Source organism: Hyla sarda, unplaced genomic scaffold (assembly GCF_029499605.1).
Source record: "Hyla sarda isolate aHylSar1 unplaced genomic scaffold, aHylSar1.hap1 scaffold_229, whole genome shotgun sequence".
Lineage (NCBI taxonomy): Eukaryota > Metazoa > Chordata > Amphibia > Anura > Hylidae > Hyla > Hyla sarda.
The window spans coordinates 257311-276835 of NW_026608969.1; the positions used below are offsets into that span (position 1 = coordinate 257311).

At 49.8% G+C, this 19525-nt stretch overlaps 3 non-coding genes and 2 pseudogenes across 3 annotated transcripts; all 5 read right to left on the reverse strand.

The window, feature by feature from the left end:
* Positions 1-7042: 7042 nt before the first annotated feature.
* On the reverse strand, positions 7043-7233 carry LOC130321911 (U2 spliceosomal RNA). The gene has a single exon (XR_008867548.1). It is a non-coding gene; the product is annotated as a U2 spliceosomal RNA (small nuclear RNA).
* Positions 7234-7925: 692 nt separating this feature from the next.
* LOC130321926 (U2 spliceosomal RNA) lies at positions 7926-8113 on the reverse strand. Its single transcript, XR_008867554.1, has one exon. It is a non-coding gene; the product is annotated as a U2 spliceosomal RNA (small nuclear RNA).
* A 2083-nt stretch (positions 8114-10196) lies between these two features.
* LOC130321969 (U2 spliceosomal RNA) lies at positions 10197-10387 on the reverse strand. Its single transcript, XR_008867583.1, has one exon. It is a non-coding gene; the product is annotated as a U2 spliceosomal RNA (small nuclear RNA).
* Positions 10388-12485: 2098 nt separating this feature from the next.
* LOC130321889 (U2 spliceosomal RNA) lies at positions 12486-12659 on the reverse strand (annotated as a pseudogene).
* A 5838-nt stretch (positions 12660-18497) lies between these two features.
* On the reverse strand, positions 18498-18647 carry LOC130321921 (U2 spliceosomal RNA; annotated as a pseudogene).
* Between the last annotated feature and the right edge of the window lie 878 nt (positions 18648-19525).

Sequence of the window (19525 nt, forward strand, 5' to 3'; positions counted from 1 at the left end):
TATATATGGACTATACATCCTTACCGTCAATATTTTCTCCTGGTTCGGAAAATGCGGGGTCACCTCCACACCCTCCAAAACTGGATTGGCCTTCTTTTGCTGGTACTTGCTGCAAAAAAAATTAAAGTCCTCTTCAGAAGCCAATATAACATCGTAGTGTCCATTTCTTGGGAATTCAAGCATAGACAGGATTTGTTCCTTCTTAATTTCCAGCAACTTGAATAAGATCTCCTCGACCACGAAACATAATCCTTTTCCTCTCTTGCAGGTATCCAATAAGGAAATCCGAACTCCATTTCTGAGCTTAGCATACTCAGGGATGCCTTCTGATGATGCTCCACTTGATCCAGCCATGTCCATCAGGATAAACACCTCCCCCACTGTAAGCAGGTAGGTGGTGGTGATCGCTCCCCGTTGTCTGGGGACTAAGCCGGCTCCCTAATAGCAGCAGGGGGGTGAAGTCCCTCCGTTAAGAAGGACGATCCCCCCAGGCAAAGGAGCCGGGTACCCCAGACACCCTCTGGCCAGACCAAGTGAGCAGAACTACACTTGATCTTAGCCAAAAGGCCGAGAAGCGATAACCGTGAAAGGGGCGGGCCCAACAAGGTGCCCTTCATGGGCACTATCACTGCTTGCTGTCAGGGAGGCTGCCAGACAATTTTCCATGCACACTCTGGGCTGGGGGGCAGTCAACCACCAGTACACACAGCAGAACCTAAACCCATACCATTATTGCTAAGCAGCAAGACAGGGGCCCATTGCACTCCCACGGGGCCTTTTTAAATGCAATCCATAACCCGGATTTGCCAGGAACCCTTCTTACTCCTCCTACTTGCATGTGACACTGGGCTTAGGATCTGCATAGGAAACACACACACAAGCACACACCTACCTTTGTTGCCTGCAGATGCCTCCTTGGCTGTCCCCAAACGGTATCAAACCAACACCCACGGGAAGCTGTAAGCATAGAGGACATGCCTGCACCCCATTAGACTTACCTGTGTGGGTTAAACCCGGGTTATTTGACAACCTATGGCGGTGATGGTTCTGCTCAGGCAGAGCAGTGCTGATGCTCCTCATAAAGCTGTCGCTGCTGTGAAGGTTCTAGGTGACATCACAAATCCCTATGGTTACATACACAACAAAGCTGGGTTGTTGTTGTTTACACTCTGCAAGGCCTGTGGAAGTGAGTGACATCATAGCACTGTAGTTCTGAGGGTTCTAGATGGATGCAACAATCTCCTGTTGCTTCTATGAAGGCCATAATAGACGACATCACCAAACAGCTCCATAGTCACATACACAGCAAAGGAGAGATGTTGTTTACACCTAGTGATGTCAGTGGTATTGAGTGACATCACAGCACAGTGCTAAGGCTCCTGGGCCTGGACACAGCAGCGGCTGCAATATCTCAACGGAGAATACGTTTATATATATGTGTGTGTGTGCGCGTATATAAATATATATATATATATATATATATATATATATTTCTCCGCCGAAATCACTTTTAAACCCATTTCCACCTTTTTTTCCCTTCTCTTCCTCTTACTTTTTTTTCACGTTTTTTTACGTTTTTCTCCTTTTCGCCTCTTTTCTGGGCGTATTATTCTTCTTTTTTTTCGTCTAATGCATACCCCATCAGTGCAGCAATGCTTATTCAATACCGCCAGCAGATGGAGACACTGGGGGATAATTTTCTAAGGATTTATACTGATTTTTCCTGTCTGAATTTGTCGCACAGAAAGTTGCAGGCCAAATATGTGTGACATTTCTGCGACTTTAGCTTCTAGAGCATTTTTACAACATTATACATAGGTGCTGAATACATAAAAAGCGACTGTTCAGCGACAGACAAGTCGCATCGGCTGAAAGTAGGCCAGAATGTCAGTCCATGTTGGAGCAGGTTTAGATACAGTCTAAAGTATAGATCTCAAAGTCTGTGCACAGAATTTAGCAAGGGCCTCGCACCTTCTGATGCATCAGGTAGGTGCACAATAGCATAGCCTAACCCTCTGTACTTTGGTCTATATTGATGCGGGACATAGACAGCCAGCTGATGACCAATCCATTAGTGCAATGGATGGCTGGAAGCATTTGTCTTTGCCTTTGCAATACCACAGAAGCAATGCATGGTCAATGTACAGCAATGACACACCTGTGTGAACAGCCAGGAGACCCCCCCCCCATGTTATGTTACATAGTTACATAGTTAGTACGGTCGAAAAAAGACATATGTCCATCAAGTTCAACCAGGGAATTAAGGGGTAGGGGTGTGGCGCGATATTGGGGAAGGGATGAGATTTTATATTTCTTCATAAGCATTAACCCCTTAAGGACACAGCCCATTTTCACCTCTAGGACGCAGCCCTTTTTTGCACATCTGACCACTGTCACTTTAAACATTAATAACTCTGGAATGCTTTTACTTATCAATCTGATTCCGAGATTGTTTTTTCGTGACATATTCTACTTTAACATAGTGGTAAATTTTTGTGGTAACTTGCATCCTTTCTTGGTGAAAAATCCCAAAATTTGATGAAAAAATTGAAAATTTTGCATTTTTCTAACTTTGAAGCTCTCTGTTTGTAAGGAAAATTGATATTCCAAATATTATTTTTTTTGGATTCACATATACAATATGTCTACTTTATATTTTAATCATAAAATTGACATGTTTTTACTTTTGGAAGACACCAGAGGGCTTCAAAGTTCAGCAGCAATTTTACAATTTTTCACAAAATTTTCAAACTCGCTATTTTTCATGGACCAGTTCAGGTTTGAAGTGGATTTGAAGGGTCTTCATATTAGAAATACCCCATAAATGACCCCATTACAAAAACTGCACCCCCCAAAGTATTCAAAATGACATTCAGTAAGTGTTTTAACCCTTTAGGTGTTTCACGGTAAAAGCAGCAAAGTGAAGGAGAAAATTCAAAATCTTCATTTTTTACACTTGCATGTTCTTGTAGACCCAATTTTTGAATTTTTACAAGGGGTAAAAGGATAAAATTTATACTTGAATTTGTAGCCCAATTTCTCTCGAGTAAGCACATACCTCATATGTCTATGTAAAGTGTTCGGCGGGCGCAGTAGAGGGCTCAGAAGCGAAGGAGCGACAAGGGGATTTTGGAGAGTACGTTTTTCTGAAATGGTTTTTTGGGGGCATGTTGCATTTAGGAAGCCCCTATGGTGCCAAAACAGCAAATAAAAAAAACATGGCATACCATTTTGGAAACTAGACCCCTTGAGGAACGTAAAAAGGAATTAAGTGAGCCTTAATACCCCACAGGTGTTTCATGACTTTTGCATATGTAAAAAAAAAAAAAAAAAATTTCACTAAAATGTGTGTTTCCCCCCAAATTTCACATTTTTGCAAGGGTTAATAGCAGAAAATACCCCCCAAAATTTGTAACCCCATCTCTTCTGAGTATGGAGGTACCCCATAAGTTGACCTGAAGTGCATTACGGGCGAACTACAATGCTCAGAAGAGAAGGAGTCATATTTGGCTTTTTGAGAGCAAATTTTGCTCGGGGGGCATGTCGCATTTAGGAAGCCCCTATGGTGCCAGGACAGCAAAAAAAAACGACATGGCATACCATTTTGGAAACTAGACTCCTTGAGGAACGTAACAAGGAATAAAGTGAACCTTAATACCCCACAGGTGTTTCACGACTTTTGCATATGTAAAAAAAATAATTTTTTTTTACCAAAAATGCTTGATTTAGCAAAAATGTAACATTTTTAAAAAAGGTAATAGCAGAAAATACCCCCCAACATTTGAAGCCCAATTTCTCCCGATTCAGAAGACACCCAATATGGGGATGAAAAGTGCTCTGCTGGCGCACTACAGGTCTCAGAAGAGAAGGAGTCACATTTGGCTTTTTGGAAGCAAATTTTGCTCTGGGGGCATGCCGCGTTTAGGAAGCACCTATGGTGCCAGGACAGAAAAAAAAAACACATGGCATACCATTTTGGAAACTAGACCCCTTGGGGAACGTAACAAGGGGTAAAGTGAACCTTAATACCCCACAGGTGTTTCACGACTTTTGCATATGTAAAAAAAAAATATTTTTTTTACACTAAAATGCTTGTTTTCCCCCAAATTTTACATTTTTACAAGGGATAATAGCAGAAAATACCCCCCAAAATTTGTAACCCCATCTCTTCTGAGTATGGAAATACCCAATAAGTGGACGTGAAGTGCACTGGGGGCGAACTACAATGCTCAGAAGAGAAGGAGCATCATTGAGCTTTTGGAGAGAGAATTTGGCCATGTGCATTTCCAAAGCCCCCCGTGGTGCCAGAACAGTGGACCCCCCACATGTGACCCCATTTTTAAAACTACACCCCTCACGGAAGGTAATAAGGGGTGCAGGGAGAATTTACACCCCACTGGCATTTGACGTATCTTTGGAACAGTGGGCTGTGTAAATTAAAAATTTTATTTTTCATTTTCACAGACCCCTGTTTCAAAGATCTGTCAGACACCTGTGGGGTGTAAATGCTCACTGTACCCCTTGTTACATTCCGTGAGGGGTGTAGTTTCCAAAATGGGGTCACATGTGGGTATTTATTGTTTTGCACTTATGTCAGAACCACTGTAAAATCAGCCACCCCTGTGCAAATCACCAATTTAGACCTCAAATTTACATGGTGCACTCTCCCTTCTGAGCCTTGTTGTGCGTCCCCAGAACACTTTGCGCCCACATATGGGGTATCTCCGTCCTCAGGAGAAATTGCGTTACAAACTTTGGAGGCTTTTTTTCTTTTACCGCTTGTGAAATTTTAAAGTATGGGGCAACACCAGTATGTTAGTGTACAAAAATGTTTTTTTTTTTTACACTAACATGCTGGTGTAGACCCCAACTTTACCTTTTCATAAGGGGTAAAAGGAGAAAAAGCCCCCCAAAATTTGTTAGGCAATTTCTCCCGAGTACGGCGATACCCCATATGTGGCCCTAAACTGTTGCCTTGAAATACGCCAGGGCTCCAAAGTGAGAGCGCCATGTGCATTTGAGGCCCAAATTAGGGATTTGCATAGGGGTGGACATAGGGGTATTCTAAGCCAGTGATTCCCAAACAGGGTGCCTCCAGCTGTTGCTAAACTCCCAGCATGCTTGGACAGTCAATGGCTGTCCGGAAATGCTGGGAGTTTTTGTTTTGCAACAGCTGGAGGTTCCGTTTTGGAAACACTGCTGTAGGATACGTTTTTCATTTTTATTGGGGGGGAAGGGGTGGTGGTGGGGGGGGGGCAGTGTACGTGTGTATATGTAGTGTTTTACTCTTTATTTTATGTAAGTGTAGTGTTTTTAGGTTACATTCACACTGACGGCGGATTACACTGAGTCTCCCGCTAGGAGTTTGAGCTGCGGCTGCTGCAGCTCAAACCTGAAGCAGGGAACTCACTGTAATCCGCCGCCAGTGTGAATGTAACCTGTACATTCACATGGGAGGGGGGGGGGGGGGGGGCAAAACTACAACTCCCAGCATGCACTGACAGAACGTGCATGCTGGGAGTTGTAGTTTTGCAACAGCTGGAGGCACACTGGAAAATACTGAGTTGGGTAATAGAACCTATTACCTAACTCGGTATTTCCCAACCAGTGTGCCTCCAGCTGTTGCAGAACTACAACTCTCAGCATGTACTGATTGCCAAAGAGAATGCTGGGAGATGTAGTTATGCAACAGCTGGATGCACGCAAGTATAACTCCCAGCATGCCGAGACAGCCATTTGCTGTTCCTGAATGCTGGGAGTTGTAGTTTTGCAAGATTTAGAGGGGTTCAGGCTGGAGATCACTGACAGTGGTCTCTAAACTGTGGCCCTCCAGATGTTGCAAAACTACAAATCTCAGCATGCTAAGACAGCAAACTGCTGTCTGAGCATGCTGGGAGTTGTAGTTTTGTAATATCTGGAGGGCTACAGTTTAGAGACCACTGTCAGTGATCTCTAGCCTGAACCCCTCTAAATCTTGCAAAACTACAACTCCCAGCATGCCAACACAGCAAACAGCTGTCAAGGCATAGTGGGAGTTGTAGTTTTGCAACATCTGGAGGGCGACAGTTTAGAGACCACTCTCTAAACTGTCGCCCTGCAGATGTTGCTAGGCAACAGACTCTGCACACGCGGCGCCATACTCACCTCCACCGCCGCCGTGATCACAGCCGCCGCCGCCGCCGGGTAAGTGATCGCCGCCGCCGCCGCTACTGCACGGTTCCCCCCCCCGCTGTGCCCGGACACCGATGGGCGGGCATAGCGCGGGGAACCGAACTTTAACCCCCCCGCCCCCAGTCTGCTATTGGTCGGCCGCTCCGCCGATCAATAGCAGGGATAGGAGGGGTGGCAACCCTGCCACCTCACTCCTATCTCTTCAAGGGGGATCGAGGGTGTCTTGGACACCCCCGATCCCCCTTATTTTATCGCGGCGCCGCGATTGATGGGCAGGGGGAGAGCGCTCCCCCTGCAAACACCATAGATGCCGTGATCAGACTGATCACGGCATCTATGGGGTTAATGCTGCCGGGACCGGCGCGATCGCGGCCCCGGCAGCTGCAGTGGGACTCCGGCTGTGATTGACAGCTGAGTCCCACCCGCGATCTCCTGCGCTGCCCGCGGCAGAGCAGGAGATCGCTTGGACGTATGCATACGTCCATTTGCGCGAACGTGTAATTCGCCTGGACGTATGCATACGTCCAATAGCGGGAAGGGGTTAATCTTATTTTGTCAATTAGGAACATTCAGCACCCACCCGCTATCAAGGCAGCTGCCTATCATGTCATGCCCTACCTGCACAGGTGTGCTGGCTACTCAAATGATCCAATTAAGGAGGCCATTTAGTCAGCAGCAGCAGAAGTCCTGTGCCTGGACGCTCCAACAGCGGCCAGACACAAGCAGAAGCAGAAGCAGCAGAAGCAGCAGCAGCACCACCTTTTGTTTTTTGGCTGCAGCAGCAGCAGCAAGGCCCACAGGGCTGGCTAGCTGGCTAGCCAGCAAGCAGGTAGCAATGAAAGTAGGAATCTTTCTTTTTATCCCTGTAAGGGGGTGGTGCACTGTACCCGAAGATACTGCCATATCGGGTCAATGCATAGGGCGACGGAAGCAAGCTTCGAAATCGGCCCCCGTTCTCAAAAATCCATTTAATATATGGTCCCCAGATAGGGGACGTATCAGATATTAAACTGATAAGAACAGATTTTTTTTTTTTTTTTTTTTTTTTTTTTTAAAGCCGAGGAACGTGCTTTCGATTCACCCAAAGTGCAAGAAAAAGTGCAAACGTGTTACACTAAAAAAACGTGCACAAAGGATGCGGTCTATCGCAAGCCCTTCTCCGATAGGAGAGAGGCCCCCCAACAAACCTTACCCTTCGCCTCCGGACCAAAAGGTACCTGCGAGGTTCCAGGTTCGATGTCCCTTTTCGCCGAAGCTACTAGGGGACCACAAATGCTCCCGGCATCCCCCTTGGCGTTAGCCAAGGTATCTGCCCGCAGAGCCGATTACGGTAGGTACCCTGCCAAAGCAGGAGTACCCGGGGTGTTTGCAGGGAGGTGCGGAACCTAATGGCCACACACACCTCCCCTAGACCGCCAGGAGGGACACCCAGAAGGGCTACCGCATCCTGACAAATCCTGTGAACACACAACACGCAAAAAGTGACACAGTGAGACAAAAAAGAAATAAATAAGTGAATGTGTGCAGATATACTGCCCGGACATCCGGCCGGATCTATAAAAATTTCTCTGATCCTAGCCAGAAGGCCGGGAATCAAGAGGTGAGTGCCACAAGGTGAAGAGATTATGGTGCCCGTGCTTCAACTCAGTGAGCCTATTCTCCCAGTGAGTTTCGGCACCTCGGGGTCACCACTCCCCGAGGCACAAAGTACCTCGGCTCTAGACCCTCTCAGCCTCATGGCGAGACCCGGAGGGAACAGGTCACATCGGGGCAGCCGTCGAGCTGATTCCTCAGAACCAGCCCCGGAAAGCCCTGGTACACCTGCATCCTCCATGCAGCACCCATCCCCACCAGCCCCATACCGGCGTTACTGTCCACCGGCATGAAAAACTGATAAGAACAGATACTACACTTGATCTTAGCCAAAAGGCCGAGAAGCGATAACCGTGAAAGGGGCGGGCCCAACAAGGTCCCCTTCATGGGCACTATCACTGCTTGCTGTCAGGGAGGCTGCCAGACAATTTTCCATGCACACTCTGGGCTGGGGGGCAGTCAACCACCAGTACACACAGCAGAACCTAAACCCATACCATTATTGCTAAGCAGCAAGACAGGGGCCCATTGCACTCCCACGGGGCCTTTTTAAATGCAATCCATAACCCGGATTTGCCAGGAACCCTTCTTACTCCTCCTACTTGCATGTGACACTGGGCTTAGGATCTGCATAGGAAACACACACACAAGCACACACCTACCTTTGTTGCCTGCAGATGCCTCCTTGGCTGTCCCCAAACGGTACCAAACCAACACCCACGGGAAGCTGTAAGCATAGAGGACATGCCTGCACCCCATTGGACTTACCTGTGTGGGTTAAATCCGGGTTATTTGACAACCTATGGCGGTGATGGTTCTGCTCAGGCAGAGCAGTGCTGATGCTCCTCATAAAGCTGTCGCTGCTGTGAAGGTTCTAGGTGACATCACAAATCCCTATGGTTACATACACAACAAAGCTGGGTTGTTGTTGTTTACACTCTGCAAGGCCTGTGGAAGTGAGTGACATCATAGCACTGTAGTTCTGAGGGTTCTAGATGGATGCAACAATCTCCTGTTGCTTCTATGAAGGCCATAATAGACGACATCACCAAACAGCTCCATAGTCACATACACAGCAAAGGAGAGATGTTGTTTACACCTAGTGATGTCAGTGGTATTGAGTGAAATCACAGCACAGTGCTAAGGCTCCTGGGCCTGGACACAGCAGCGGCTGCAATATCTCAACGGAGAATACGTTTATATATATGTGTGTGTGTGCGCGTATATATATATATATATATATATATATATATATATATATATTCTCCGCCGAAATCACTTTTAAACCCATTTCCACCTTTTTTTCCCTTCTCTTCCTCTTACTTTTTTTTCACGTTTTTTTACGTTTTTCTCCTTTTCGCCTCTTTTCTGGGCGTATTCTTCTTCTTTTTCTTCTTTTTTTTCGTCTAATGCATACCCCATCAGTGCAGCAATGCTTATTCAATACCGCCAGCAGATGGAGACACTGGGGGATAATTTTCTAAGGATTTATACTGATTTTTCCTGTCTGAATTTGTCGCACAGAAAGTTGCAGGCCAAATATGTGTGACATTTCTGCGACTTTAGCTTCTAGAGCATTTTTACAACATTATACATAGGTGCTGAATACATAAAAAGCGACTGTTCAGCGACAGACAAGTCGCATCGGCTGAAAGTAGGCCAGAATGTCAGTCCATGTTGGAGCAGGTTTAGATACAGTCTAAAGCATAGATCTCAAAGTCTGTGCACAGAATTTAGCAAGGGCCTCGCACCTTCTGATGCATCAGGTAGGTGCACAATAGCATAGCCTAACCCTCTGTACTTTGGTCTATATTGATGCGGGACATAGACAGCCAGCTGATGACCAATCCATTAGTGCAATGGATGGCTGGAAGCATTTGTCTTTGCCTTTGCAATACCACAGAAGCAATGCATGGTCAATGTACAGCAATGACACACCTGTGTGAACAGCCAGGAGACCCCCCCCCCCATGTTATGTTACATAGTTACATAGTTAGTACGGTCGAAAAAAGACATATGTCCATCAAGTTCAACCAGGGAATTAAGGGGTAGGGGTGTGGCGCGATATTGGGGAAGGGATGAGATTTTATATTTCTTCATAAGCATTAATCTTATTTTGTCAATTAGGAACATTCAGCACCCACCCGCTATCAAGGCAGCTGCCTATCATGTCATGCCCTACCTGCACAGGTGTGCTGGCTACTCAAATGATCCAATTAAGGAGGCCATTTAGTCAGCAGCAGCAGAAGTCCCGTGCCTGGACGCTCCAACAGCGGCCAGACACAAGCAGAAGCAGAAGCAGCAGAAGCAGCAGCAGCACCACCTTTTGTTTTTTGGCTGCAGCAGCAGCAAGGCCCACAGGGCTGGCTAGCTGGCTAGCCAGCAAGCAGGTAGCAATGAAAGTAGGAATCTTTCTTTTTAACCCTGTAAGGGGGTGGTGCACTGTACCCGAAGATACTGCCATATCGGGTCAATGCATAGGGCGACGGAAGCAAGCTTCGAAATCGGCCCCCGTTCTCAAAAATCCATTTAATATATGGTCCCCAGATAGGGGACGTATCAGATATTAAACTGATAAGAACAGATACTACACTTGATCTTAGCCAAAAGGCCGAGAAGCGATAACCGTGAAAGGGGCGGGCCCAACAAGGTCCCCTTCATGGGCACTATCACTGCTTGCTGTCAGGGAGGCTGCCAGACAATTTTCCATGCACACTCTGGGCTGGGGGGCAGTCAACCACCAGTACACACAGCAGAACCTAAACCCATACCATTATTGCTAAGCAGCAAGACAGGGGCCCATTGCACTCCCACGGGGCCTTTTTAAATGCAATCCATAACCCGGATTTGCCAGGAACCCTTCTTACTCCTCCTACTTGCATGTGACACTGGGCTTAGGATCTGCATAGGAAACACACACACAAGCACACACCTACCTTTGTTGCCTGCAGATGCCTCCTTGGCTGTCCCCAAACGGTATCAAACCAACACCCACGGGAAGCTGTAAGCATAGAGGACATGCCTGCACCCCATTGGACTTACCTGTGTGGGTTAAATCCGGGTTATTTGACAACCTATGGCGGTGATGGTTCTGCTCAGGCAGAGCAGTGCTGATGCTCCTCATAAAGCTGTCGCTGCTGTGAAGGTTCTAGGTGACATCACAAATCCCTATGGTTACATACACAACAAAGCTGGGTTGTTGTTGTTTACACTCTGCAAGGCCTGTGGAAGTGAGTGACATCATAGCACTGTAGTTCTGAGGGTTCTAGATGGATGCAACAATCTCCTGTTGCTTCTATGAAGGCCATAATAGACGACATCACCAAACAGCTCCATAGTCACATACACAGCAAAGGAGAGATGTTGTTTACACCTAGTGATGTCAGTGGTATTGAGTGACATCACAGCACAGTGCTAAGGCTCCTGGGCCTGGACACAGCAGCGGCTGCAATATCTCAACGGAGAATACGTTTATATATATGTGTGTGTGTGCGCGTATATATATATATATATATATATATATATATATATATATATATATATATATATATTTCTCCGCCGAAATCACTTTTAAACCCATTTCCACCTTTTTTTCCCTTCTCTTCCTCTTACTTTTTTTTCACGTTTTTTTACGTTTTTCTCCTTTTCGCCTCTTTTCTGGGCGTATTATTCTTCTTTTTCTTCTTTTTTTTCGTCTAATGCATACCCCATCAGTGCAGCAATGCTTATTCAATACCGCCAGCAGATGGAGACACTGGGGGATAATTTTCTAAGGATTTATACTGATTTTTCCTGTCTGAATTTGTCGCACAGAAAGTTGCAGGCCAAATATGTGTGACATTTCTGCGACTTTAGCTTCTAGAGCATTTTTACAACATTATACATAGGTGCTGAATACATAAAAAGCGACTGTTCAGCGACAGACAAGTCGCATCGGCTGAAAGTAGGCCAGAATGTCAGTCCATGTTGGAGCAGGTTTAGATACAGTCTAAAGCATAGATCTCAAAGTCTGTGCACAGAATTTAGCAAGGGCCTCGCACCTTCTGATGCATCAGGTAGGTGCACAATAGCATAGCCTAACCCTCTGTACTTTGGTCTATATTGATGCGGGACATAGACAGCCAGCTGATGACCAATCCATTAGTGCAATGGATGGCTGGAAGCATTTGTCTTTGCCTTTGCAATACCACAGAAGCAATGCATGGTCAATGTACAGCAATGACACACCTGTGTGAACAGCCAGGAGACCCCCCCCATGTTATGTTACATAGTTACATAGTTAGTACGGTCGAAAAAAGACATATGTCCATCAAGTTCAACCAGGGAATTAAGGGGTAGGGGTGTGGCGCGATATTGGGGAAGGGATGAGATTTTATATTTCTTCATAAGCATTAATCTTATTTTGTCAATTAGGAACATTCAGCACCCACCCGCTATCAAGGCAGCTGCCTATCATGTCATGCCCTACCTGCACAGGTGTGCTGGCTACTCAAATGATCCAATTAAGGAGGCCATTTAGTCAGCAGCAGCAGAAGTCCTGTGCCTGGACGCTCCAACAGCGGCCAGACACAAGCAGAAGCAGAAGCAGCAGAAGCAGCAGCAGCACCACCTTTTGTTTTTTGGCTGCAGCAGCAGCAGCAAGGCCCACAGGGCTGGCTAGCTGGCTAGCCAGCAAGCAGGTAGCAATGAAAGTAGGAATCTTTCTTTTTAACCCTGTAAGGGGGTGGTGCACTGTACCCGAAGATACTGCCATATCGGGTCAATGCATAGGGCGACGGAAGCAAGCTTCGAAATCGGCCCCCGTTCTCAAAAATCCATTTAATATATGGTCCCCAGATAGGGGACGTATCAGATATTAAACTGATAAGAACAGATTTTTTGATTGAAAGAGCTTTATTTTCCGTTCAGTCATTACAAGTCGTACAATAAATTACAGTCACACAAAGCATGATAGTACAATACACAGCAAAGGTTCCCTAAGCTATACATCGCACACCATGCTACTCTAACATTCAGCTCAATCCTGCAATAGAAAAGCACAAGAGATCAAACAAAAACCAAATAATACAATCTGTGATCGGGGTAGGGGTGTGGGCGACTATGTGGGGGTAGGGAGGGGGCGGATCACAGGGCCAAACTGTTGGGCTGTATCTTCAGGGAGACATGGGAGAAGGAGAGGGGTCTTCACTCCTCTTCTTCCTCATCAACGGCCGAGCTGTCCAAGATGGAATAGTCTCTAAGCAGGTTCTTGATGAACCTGCGGCAGTCCCGGACGGACATGTTTTCCCTGTTGATCACGAGGCGGTTCCTGGAGAGCCACACTGCGTCCTTAAAACAGTTCATAAGGCGCCAGGCCTCCTGGATGGCCTCCACGTCGTGGGTCCCAGGGAACAGGCCGTAAAGCACCGAATGGTACGATAGGCAGCTCCTGGGCACTGAGTCTCTGAGTTCCTGTTCTAGGGCGTCCAACAGACCCTGTGCAAAGGGGCACTGCCAAAACACGTGGAAAGATGTTTCCTCCACGTAGGGGCAACGGGGGCAGTACCGGGTCTTGCACAGGTTGCGGGCATGCATGAATGACCTGAGAGAGAGACCTCCCATGACGGCCATCCACGACAAGTCCTTGTGTCCATTGGTAAGCCGCTTTGAGGCCACATTGTTCCAAACTGTCTCTGCAGTGGCTGCGGGGAGTCCCGGAACCAGCTCGGTCGAGTCCTTAGCTCGGATGAGCTTGTGGATTGTCTTTGGCTTCCATAGGTCTGGTTTCAGTCCTTCCAGCTGGTGCTCCCTCACAAACCGGACAACATCCCCATAGAACCAGGGAGTGTTCCAGTTGTAAGGGATGGAGCTGTCCCACTTGTCCCAGCCCAGCTGTCTCCAGAGGGGCATGAGAAGCAAGCGAGACATGGACCTGCCCGCTGAGCCAGTCTTTTCTACAAGAGTCCGCTGCACCGTGACACATGCAAAGGAGGCCCTCAGCAGAGCGGGGATGTCGGGTATTCCCTTCCCACCCTTGCGGGGTTCCTTGTACATCACGGTCCTCTTGACTCTGTCCATTTTGCCCCAGACGAAGCCAAATACTGTCCGGGTGATGGCCTTGCAAACGGTGGTATGGGGAGGCCAGGCCTGTGCGGTATATTGGAGCACAGGCAAAACTTCACTCCGCAGGACAAGTGCCTTGCCTTCCATCGTGAGCTTTCTGGAGCTCCACAGTCCGATCTTTGAGTTTATCCTTCCTAGTCGGTCTTGCCAAGACTTAAGGGCCGCTCCTTCCTTCCCGAACCAGACTCCAAGAATTTGAATGAAGTCCGGCTTAATAGTAAAGGGGAAGGGGGCGGAAGAAGCCAGGTGCCACTCCCCGAAGAGCATGGCCTCCGACTTCCCGCAGTTGACTTTTGCCCCCGAAGCTCTGCCGAAGTCCTCGCAGGTCTGGACGAGTGCAGTCACCGAACGCTGGTCAGCGCAGAAGACGGTCACGTCGTCCATGTAGAGCGAGCACTTGACCTCGTGGCGATCTGGTCCTGGTGCGGTGATCCCTCTGATCTCTCCACTCTGCCGGATAGTCTCAGCGAAGAGCTCTATAACACAAACAAAAAGGAGAGGTGAAAGAGGGCAGCCTTGTCTAACCCCTGAAAGAATGGAAAAGGGGTCAGTCTTCCAGCCGTTCACCAACACCGTGCTGTAAATGTCAAAATACATAACGTTAACAAAAGAGCAAAACATCTTCCCCAGACCCAGCCTGCGCAAAACCCTGTCCATGAATGCGTGGGAGACACGGTCGAACGCCTTCTCCTGATCTAAGCTGACCAGGGCGGCGCGGCCCCCGCGGTCCTGGATGTAATGGACCGTGTCTCTCACAAGGGCAAGGCTGTCGGCAATCCTGCGGCCAGGAATGCTGCAGGTCTGGTCCGGATGGACGATCTGCCCCATGACAGGTTTCAGCCTGTTGGCCAGCACCTTGGCGAGGATCTTGTAGTCCACGTTCAGGAGAGAGATGGGACGCCAGTTTTTCAGGTCACATCTCTCCCCCTTCCGCTTATACAAGATCGTGATCATCCCTTCCCTCAACGACGGAGGCATTCTGCCCCCCACCACCATCTCCTCGTACACCTCCAACAGGTCCGGACAGGTCAGGTCACCCAGCGCTACGTAGAGCTCGGCCGGGAGACCGTCACTGCCCGGGGTCCTGCCGGGCTTAAAGGATTTAGCGGCAGAGAGCAGCTCCCCCACCGTCAAGGGATCGTCCATAGCCGCCGCACCTGCGGGATCAACAACGTTAGTGACACCTGACAGGAACCTCTCGGCGGCTTCGGGGTCGGATGACTTGGGGGCGTAGAGGTTGCTGTAGAAGTCGTGGACGACCCCCATCACTTCCTCCTTGCCGCTCCTCATGTGTCCGGTCTCATCTCGTAGCTCAGTCAGGGGCGTGTGGCCGGCATGGAGCTTCCTGAAAAAGAAAGAGTTACATTTCTCACCCTTCTCCAGGTTCTCCACCTTGGAACGAAAGACGATTCGCTTGGATTCCTCCTCAAAGTGCCTTTTCAAGCTCTTTTTGGTCTCCTCCAGCTCCTCCCTGACGTCCCAGCCACACTGGAGCAGGTCCTGCAGGGACCGCAGCTCGCGCTGCAGTTTCCTCAAGTCCCACTTCTTCGCACACGCCTGTTGTCTGCCTTTTGCCTGAAAGAAACAACGGAATTCGACTTTAACATATTCCCACCAGTCGCTGATGCACTTGAACAGACATTTGTCATTTCGCCATATAAGGTACGCATCCCTAAGTTCCTCCATGACCTCCCTCTGCTCCAACAGGGCACAATTCAACTTCCAGGAGCCTGGGCCAGGTGGGAATCCATGGCCCAGAGTCCCCCGGAATCGAATGGCCCTGTGGTCAGAGAAGAAGCAGGGGACCATAGAGTACGACACCTTTCTGACTGCTCTCGAAGTGAAGATGAAGTCTATCCGAGAACGGAGCGAGCCATCGGGGCGGCTCCACGTATAGTTTACGGAGCCGTTCCCGACGGACCCGACAACGTCCTGCAAGGATGCCTCCGTCACCATCTCAATCAGCAGTTTAGACGTCACGTCCAGGTTGGCGGATGTGCCAGAACTGCGCCCGTCCACCTCAATGGGGCAGTTGAAGTCACCACCCAACACTACTGCCCTAGTGGTGGCGAGTTCAGCCCGCAGGGCCTGGAGAACCTCCAGTCGGACATCCCTCTCAGGGGAGGCGTACACGTTGATGAGCCGCACGGGCTCACCCGCCCAGGAACCGTCTGCGACAAGAAGTCTGCCACAGACGAGCTCCCGGACGGAATCAAGTGCAAAGTTACCTCCCCTGATCAGGATGGCCACCCCCGCAGACCTATTGTCGCCCCCACCAGACCAGTAGGAAGGGCCGTGAGGCCACTGCCTGGCCAGATGGTTGTAAGACCTAGAAGCAGACAAAGCACATTCCTGCAACATGTAAACATCACACCTCTGGGAATCTAAGAACGTAAGAACAGTCTGGAATCTAAACCAAGCTCTAATACTCCTCACATTAATGCAGAAGATGTTGAGATCAGCCATGGGAATAAAAAAAGAGAGGTTAGTTCTGATACTAGTTACCAGTCTGGTCGGACGGGTCCTCTTCTCTGGCGCCTGTCGGCTCGTGTGGCTTCTCGTAGCGCCCTTCCAAGAACTCGTCGTAGACCGTGTTGGACGGAGTGTCCAGGATTTTCTTAACCTCTGGGTCCTGCAGCAGCTCCTCCATAGATTGAGCTTGGACTGGCTCTGCTTGGACCTGCTCCACTTGGGCCTGCTCCATCACCTCCTCTCCTTCTGAAGCCTCAGGGCTCTCGCAGACCTGCTCCATCTCCTCCTCCTCATCTGAAGCTTGAGGGGTTTCGCAGGTCTCGATTATCTTTCTTTTGTGGGACTCTTCTGATACGTTGTCCCTTCCTTTCCTCTTCCTCTGTATGGTACCTGGGGGAGGAAGCACAGGAAAGTCCTCCGAAGGGCGGGCACCAGCAGCTGGAGGGGGGTTAGGTGCTGCTGGGCCAGGAGAGAAAGGAGGCTGGGTGGGGCGGGGGGCAGGAGAGAGTGCCCGGGCAGGGGAGGACGGGGCAGGGGTGGGCCGGGCAGGGGAGGACGGGGCAGGGGTGGGCCGGGCAGGGGAGGACGGGGCAGGGGTGGGCCGGGGTGGGGTACGGGGGGCAGGGGTGGGCCGGGGTGGGGTACGGGGGGCAGGGGTGGGGCGGGATGGGGCAGGAGGGGTGGGGGTGGGACGGGATGGGGCAGGAGGGGCAGGGGTGGGACGGGATGGGGCAGGAGGGGCAGGGGTGGGACGGGATGGGGCAGGGGTGGGACGGGATGGGGCAGGGGTGGGGCGGGATGGGGCAGGAGATGGGGCGGGAGGGGCAGGGGATGGGGCGGGAGGTGCAGGGGAGGGGCGGGACGGGGCAGGGGTGGTGGCTTTCGCCTTCTTACCCTCCTTGGTCGGCTTGGCCATCCGTGGTGTTGGCTCCGGAGCTGGGGCTGGCTTCGGTGCTCTCGCTGCCACAGATGCCCATGTTCTCTCCCTCTGGGGGCAGTCCTTGTAGCTGTGGGCTGCCAGTCCGCAGAGGTTGCAGGTCTTGCTCTTGGGGCAGTCCTTGGTCGTGTGACCTGTCACACGGCAATACCTGCAGGCATCCTCCGTACAGTCCTTGCCCTCGTGGCCCATCTTGCCACATCTCCTGCAGGTCTGCGGCATGTCCGGGTAGAAGATAAGTCCTGTGGAGTTGCCCAAGGAAAATGTCGTTGGCAGGTGCTGTAGTCCGTCTGGAGAAGCAGGGTTCTTGTTGAGTCTGACGACCACAGACCACTTGCAGGTCCAGTATCCGAGTGAGTTCAGGATGCGGGTGGGCTCCCTCACCACGGTGCAGAAGCGCTTCAGGAAGGTCGAGATGTCCGTGCCTGGGGTGTGTGGGTTCCGCATTGAGACCGTCACCCGCCTCTCCTCTCTTTGAATAAGGCAGTTGCCCACAAAGCGAGAGAAAGGGGATTCGGGACTCGCCGCTTTCACCACCTCCCAGTATCTTCTACAGGTCCCAATGGTGGCAAAGGTGATGTAGAAGATTCCCGAAAAGAAGGTTGCTATTCCCAGGGTGTCAGCCGTGGGGAAGCCTTGATCCGCCAGCATCTTCTTGCAGAACACGTCGTGGGACATGTCCGGCACCCTTCCGTCCACGGGCTTGAGCTTCAAGGCAACAGTCTGCCTCATCCAGGGCTCCAGGGTTGGAGCTTCCAGGTTAGGAATTCTGCCGCCCTTCTGCCTTGCCGTGGTGGAGGTTGAAGCTTGCTGTGGTTGGGGCTGGACCTCCAGGCCTTGCCCTGCAGCCTCCTGGGTGGACTTGCTGGTTGAGGCCATGGCTTCTTCCAGCAGGCTCTTTTCCGCTTCCTTGCTTGCTTGTGGAGAGAGGCTTCGCAAAGTCTTCTTTCCCGGGTGGGAGGAGCTATGCAGATCCGGTCCCGGTGGGAGGAGCTATGCAAATCCTTCTCCAGAGGCAGCGAGTTTCTTCGAAAAGATTCTGCGCCGCCTTCCTCTTCACCGCTGTTCCGGAATTCACCGCCGATTCCCTTCTTCCAGGTTCTTCGTCGGCTTCTTCCGGAGCTGCAGTCTTCAAGATCTTCTCCTTCTTCAGATGTTCCGAGGCAGGCAGGAGACGATCTTCAGGTGGTATGCTCTAGAGAAATGCGGTTCTAATAAGAACGAAAAGTACTGCAATCGTACTACGCAAAATCTCTACCACAATGCTTGGAGTTCTTCAGACCGTAGCGATCATGGTATCTCCCCTGCCAGGTAAGTACACTGATAAGAACAGATACTACACTTGATCTTAGCCAAAAGGCCGAGAAGCGATAACCGTGAAAGGGGCGGGCCCAACAAGGTCCCCTTCATGGGCACTATCACTGCTTGCTGTCAGGGAGGCTGCCAGACAATTTTCCATGCACACTCTGGGCTGGGGGGCAGTCAACCACCAGTACACACAGCAGAACCTAAACCCATACCATTATTGCTAAGCAGCAAGACAGGGGCCCATTGCACTCCCACGGGGCCTTTTTAAATGCAATCCATAACCCGGATTTGCCAGGAACCCTTCTTACTCCTCCTACTTGCATGTGACACTGGGCTTAGGATCTGCATAGGAAACACACACACAAGCACACACCTACCTTTGTTGCCTGCAGATGCCTCCTTGGCTGTCCCCAAACGGTATCAAACCAACACCCACGGGAAGCTGTAAGCATAGAGGACATGCCTGCACCCCATTGGACTTACCTGTGTGGGTTAAATCCGGGTTATTTGACAACCTATGGCGGTGATGGTTCTGCTCAGGCAGAGCAGTGCTGATGCTCCTCATAAAGCTGTCGCTGCTGTGAAGGTTCTAGGTGACATCACAAATCCCTATGGTTACATACACAACAAAGCTGGGTTGTTGTTGTTTACACTCTGCAAGGCCTGTGGAAGTGAGTGACATCATAGCACTGTAGTTCTGAGGGTTCTAGATGGATGCAACAATCTCCTGTTGCTTCTATGAAGGCCATAATAGACGACATCACCAAACAGCTCCATAGTCACATACACAGCAAAGGAGAGATGTTGTTTACACCTAGTGATGTCAGTGGTATTGAGTGACATCACAGCACAGTGCTAAGGCTCCTGGGCCTGGACACAGCAGCGGCTGCAATATCTCAACGGAGAATACGTTTATATATATGTGTGTGTGTGCGCGTATAT